The 5,000-nt window shown below is 50.5% G+C and overlaps 1 non-coding gene across 1 annotated transcript; it reads left to right on the top strand.

The window, feature by feature from the left end:
- Nucleotides 1-4,188: 4,188 nt before the first annotated feature.
- On the top strand, nt 4,189-4,343 carry LOC143175420 (5.8S ribosomal RNA). The gene has a single exon (XR_013000211.1). It is a non-coding gene; the product is annotated as a 5.8S ribosomal RNA (ribosomal RNA).
- The last annotated feature ends 657 nt before the right edge of the window (nt 4,344-5,000 follow it).

Genomic DNA, 5,000 nt, shown 5'->3' with positions numbered 1-5,000 from the left:
GTCGTAGCGTTTCTTCCGAGTCAACCCGCTCACGAAACTCTCTCTCGTCGTGGAATCCCCGCGTCGGAGAGTAAAACGCGAATTCATAGTATGGAAACTTACGTCTCTCGACGATGGGACGATCCACGCGAAGAGTTGTTACGTGCACGCGTATGGTGCGATTGCGTCGATTCGCTTTTCTGTACGGGGAGCAATAGAACGTTGAGTTGACTTATCGGGTCTTCGTTGGAATTACCGTCGCTGGCATTGTAAACTCCAGATGACCTTGTGATTCCTTCGTCGGGCACTGGTAAAGGGTGGCGATGATTCGTTCTATAATAGAAATACCCGTCGTAGCGTTTCTTCCGAGTCAACCCGCTCACGAAACTCTCTCTCGTCGTGGAATCCCCGCGTCGGAGAGTAAAACGCGAATTCATACTATGAAAACTTACGTCTCTCGACGATGGGACGATCCACGCGAAGAGTTGTTTACGTGCACGCGTATGGTGCGATTGCGTCGATTCGCTTTTCTGTACGGGGAGAAATAGAACGTTGAGTTGACTTATCGGGTCTTCGTTGGAATTACCGTCGCTGGCATTGTAAACTCCAGATGACCTTGTGATTCCTTCGTCGGGCACTGGTAAAGGGTGGCGATGATGCGTTCTACAATAGAAATACCCGTCGTAGCGTTTCTTCCGAGTCAACCCGCTCACGAAACTCTCTCTCGTCGTGGAATCCCCGCGTCGGAGGGTAAAACGCGATATATAATAGTATATGCCAGTGGTTCGCGCGCGTCGTCTCTGAGATACGCGGTCGACAGAGTTCCGAAAACACGTGATGTGCCACGATTTCCGTGCGTCTTACATCTTTCGACGATGGGACGATCCACGCGAAGAGAACGTTCGTGCTTGCGTGAGGTGCAACAGCGTCGATTCGCTTTTCTGTACGGGGAGAAATAGAACGTTGAGTTGACTTATCGGGTCTTCGTTGGAATTACCGTCGCTGGCATTGTAAACTCCAGATGACCTTGTGATTCCTTCGTCGGGCACTGGTAAAGGGTGGCGATGATTCGTTCTATAATAGTAATACCCGTCGTAGCGTTTCGACCGATGTCACCCGCCACGAAAGTCTCTCTCGACGTGGAAACCCCGCGCCGAAGAGTAAACGCGAAGGCTTACCATACGAAAGAAAACGGTATTATACGCCTGTGGTATGTGCGTCTCGGCTCTGTGATACGCGATCGGCAGAGTTACAAAAAAACGTTGATGGGCCACGATTTCCGTGCGTCTTACATCTTTCGACGATGGGACGATCCACGCGAAGAGTAGTTACGTGCTCGCGCGAGGTGCGATAGCGTCGATTCGCTTTTCTGTACGGGGAGAAATAGAACGATGAGTTGACTTATCGGGTCTTCGTTGGAATTACCGTCGCTGGCATTGTAAACTCCAGATGACCTTGTGATTCCTTCGTCGGGCACTGGTAAAGGGTGGCGATGATTCGTTCTATAATAGAAATACCCGTCGTAGCGATTCGGCCGAGTCACCCGCCACGAAACTCTCTCTCGTCGTGGAATCCCCATGTCGGAGAGTAAAACGCGAAGGCTAACTATATAAGAAATATATAGTATTATTTATGCCTGTGGTTCTCCGTTTGCCCTACTCTCAGATACGCGACTCGGAGAGTTACGAATAATCGTGATGGACCACGATTTCTGTACGTCTTACATCTTTCGACGATGGGACGATCCACGCGAAGAGATCATTCCTGCTTGCGTGAGGTGCGATAGCGCCGATTCGCTTTTCTGTACGGGGAGAAATAGAACGATGAGTTGACTTATCGGGTCTTCGTTGGAATTACCGTCGCTGGCATTGTAAACTCCAGATGACCTTGTGATTCCTTCGTCGGGCACTGGTAAAGGGTGGCGATGATTCGTTCTATAATAGAAATACCCGTCGTAGCGATTCGGCCGTGTCACCCGCCACGAAAATCTCTCTCGTCGTGGAATCCCCGCGTCGTAGAGTAAACGCGAAGGCTTGCTATAGAAGACTATAGTTTATACGCCTGTGGTTCACCGGTTGCCTGCTCTCCGGGGTACGCGATCGCGCAGGAGTTACGGAAGAACTTGATGGGCCACGATCTCCAAGCGGCTATATCTTTCGACGATGGGACGATTCACGCGAAGAGAACGTTCGTGCATGCGTGAGGTGCGATAGCGTTGATTCGCTTGTCTGTACGGGGAGAAATAGAACGATGAGTTGACTTATCGGGTCTTCGTTGGAATTACCGTCGCTGGCATTGTAAACTCCAGATGACCTTGTGATTCCTTCGTCGGGCACTGGTAAAGGGTGGCGATGATTCGTTCTATAATAGAAATACCCGTCGTAGCGTTTCGACCGATGTCATCCGCCACGAAATTCTCTCTCGTCGTGGAATCCCCGCGTCGGAGAGTAACCGCCGAAGGCTTGCTATAGAAGACTATAGTTTATACGCCTGTGGTTCACCGGTTGCCGGCTCTCCGGGGCACGCGAAGGTTACGGAGGGACGTGAAGCGCCCGAGCAATGAAACGTCCGCAGGAGGAAACGAGCAACCGCCGAACATTGTTTCGCGACGTTTCCATAATGTATTGTCGTTTCGCTCGCATCCCGCTTCTTTCCCCTAGTTTCCTCGACGCGTAGTTTCGCAGCCTTAGTGGACGAATCATTCTCGATTCGAGGAAAGATATGCAGTGGGGCGTGCAATGAGCCCGCCAGAGACCACGATCTCCAATGCGTCTTTACATCTTTGGACGATGGGACGATCCACGCGAAGAGAACGTTCGTGCTTGCGCGAGGTGCATTAGCGTCGATTCGCTTTTCTGTACGGGGAGAAATAGAACGATGAGTTGACTTATCGGGTCTTCGTTGGAATTACCGTCGCTGGCATTGTAAACTCCAGATGACCTTGTGATTCCTTCGTCGGGCACTGGTAAAGGGTGGCGATGATTCGTTCTATAATAGAAATACCCGTCGTAGCGATTCGGCCGAGTCACCCGCCACGAAACTGTCTCTCTTTCGTCGTGGAAACCCCGCGTCGGAGAGTAAAACGCGCGAAGGCTGTGACTGTAACATATATATATATATATATATACACAGTATACAATGCCTGTGGTTTTTGCGCGTGTCGGCTCTTCGGTATACGCGATCGGCCAGAGTTACGGAGGGACGGTGAAGCGCACGAGAAATTGAAACGGCCGCACGATTGGAACCGAGCAACCGTCGAACATTGTTTCGCGACGTTTCCATAATGCGTTTTCGTTTCGCTCGCATACCGCTTCTTTTCCCCTAGTCTCTGAGACGCGTTTTCGAGCCGTTCTTCTACTATCGATTCTCGTAGAGAGAAGGGACCGGGTAGTCTGGAAGTGGAACCCGCATCTTGCGTGTACCGTACACGGAATTGAGAGGACCGGCCGTGAAGCTCGTTTTAAAGCCGTGCGTCTGACACCCAACTCTTGCGCGCCAATTTCGCGGCAAGAGATAATATGGGACGAATGACCGGCAAAGAGCCAGCTGTGAAGTCTGTTTTTTTAATCGAATCCGTGGACGTGTGTATGCCGTAGCGTCGCTCGTCGTGTTCGTTCATGGTCGTTCCGAGAGAAAGAACGAAAGCGGTAACGAAGGGACCGGCCGTGAAGCTCGTTTTAAAGCCGCGCGTCTGACACCCAACTCTTGCGCGCCAATTTCGCGGCAAGAGATAACATGGGACGAATGACCGGCAAAGAGCCAGCTGTGAAGTCTTTTTTCATTATTTGCTTTCAATCGATCGATCGGTACGATTCGTGCAACGTTTCGCGCGATGCGACGCGAAAACATGCGCGCAACAATAGATGCGTCTGATCGGAAGAACGCGAGGGTCGACTGCACGCGATGGATTCAGTATCGGGTAGGATACAAAATATATCCCCGTCGTTTCCACGCGTGCGAGTCTTCTGCGTCTTTCGCGGGTTTTTGAATGCACTATACGCCCGGAACGTCGAGAAATATATACATATTACTTGAACGTTTTTCGTCTCGAAAGGCTTCGGTGTCGTCTCCAAGGCGACGCCTGAATCTCCTTCGCGCGCTGGTCGGAGATTCAGGTATCAACTTTTATCTTCTCTTTGAAAGAAGAGAGATATTAGGTCGAACAAGTGAGAATAAAATTATATATGTGAAATATAAAATTTATACGATTACCCTGAACGGTGGATCACTTGGCTCGTGGGTCGATGAAGAACGCAGCTAATTGCGCGTCAACGTGTGAACTGCAGGACACATGAACATCGACATTTCGAACGCACATTGCGGTCCACGGATACAATTCCTGGACCACGCCTGGCTGAGGGTCGTTTACGTACCATACACTGCTTGCGTAGCTCTGTCAAATCCCCGCCGTCGTTCACCTCTTCGGATCGAACGTTTTTTTACCGAAGGGCGCAAAGAACGTCTCTGAGTCGGGTTAAGAGAAGGATGCTACGTACGAGCGAACGATGGGTGTCTCGTCGGCGTTTGTCGCGGACACGCGAAAATTCTGTGAATTTCACGGACAGTGTACGTTCTAGTTGTTGCAAAACGATCGGAATCGTTTGTATGGACTCGCGTGAGTGTTCGCGGCGTCGTGCGTCGTTCAATTACGACCGCCCGCGGATACCGCTCCACTGCGATATGGATCTGAGCGACAACTTTTTCGGCTGTTCGTGAGATGAACGGTTTCGTGTGTTTAGAAAAATTTTTTTTCCCGCGCTCCCGACGTCACCTGAAATGATGCGTCAGAGGTGAAAGAAAATATTAAGAAGTCGAGAGAGAGAGACTACACACGTTTTATTCATATTTTGTATACCGTGCGTGAGACGGATGTGCACGACACGTCGTATGTCGGTATATTACCGACTGGCCCCAGGGAGATTGTTTTCTTCCTCTCTTACGAATGAGATGTACGTTTCGGAGGATCGTCGTTACCGAAACACACGGCAAAACGAGACTTCTCGCAGCAGAACCTTTATACA

Source organism: Nomia melanderi, unplaced genomic scaffold (assembly GCF_051020985.1).
Source record: "Nomia melanderi isolate GNS246 unplaced genomic scaffold, iyNomMela1 scaffold0084, whole genome shotgun sequence".
Classification (NCBI taxonomy): domain Eukaryota; kingdom Metazoa; phylum Arthropoda; class Insecta; order Hymenoptera; family Halictidae; genus Nomia; species Nomia melanderi.
This window is presented reverse-complemented; position numbering and strand designations above follow the sequence as displayed.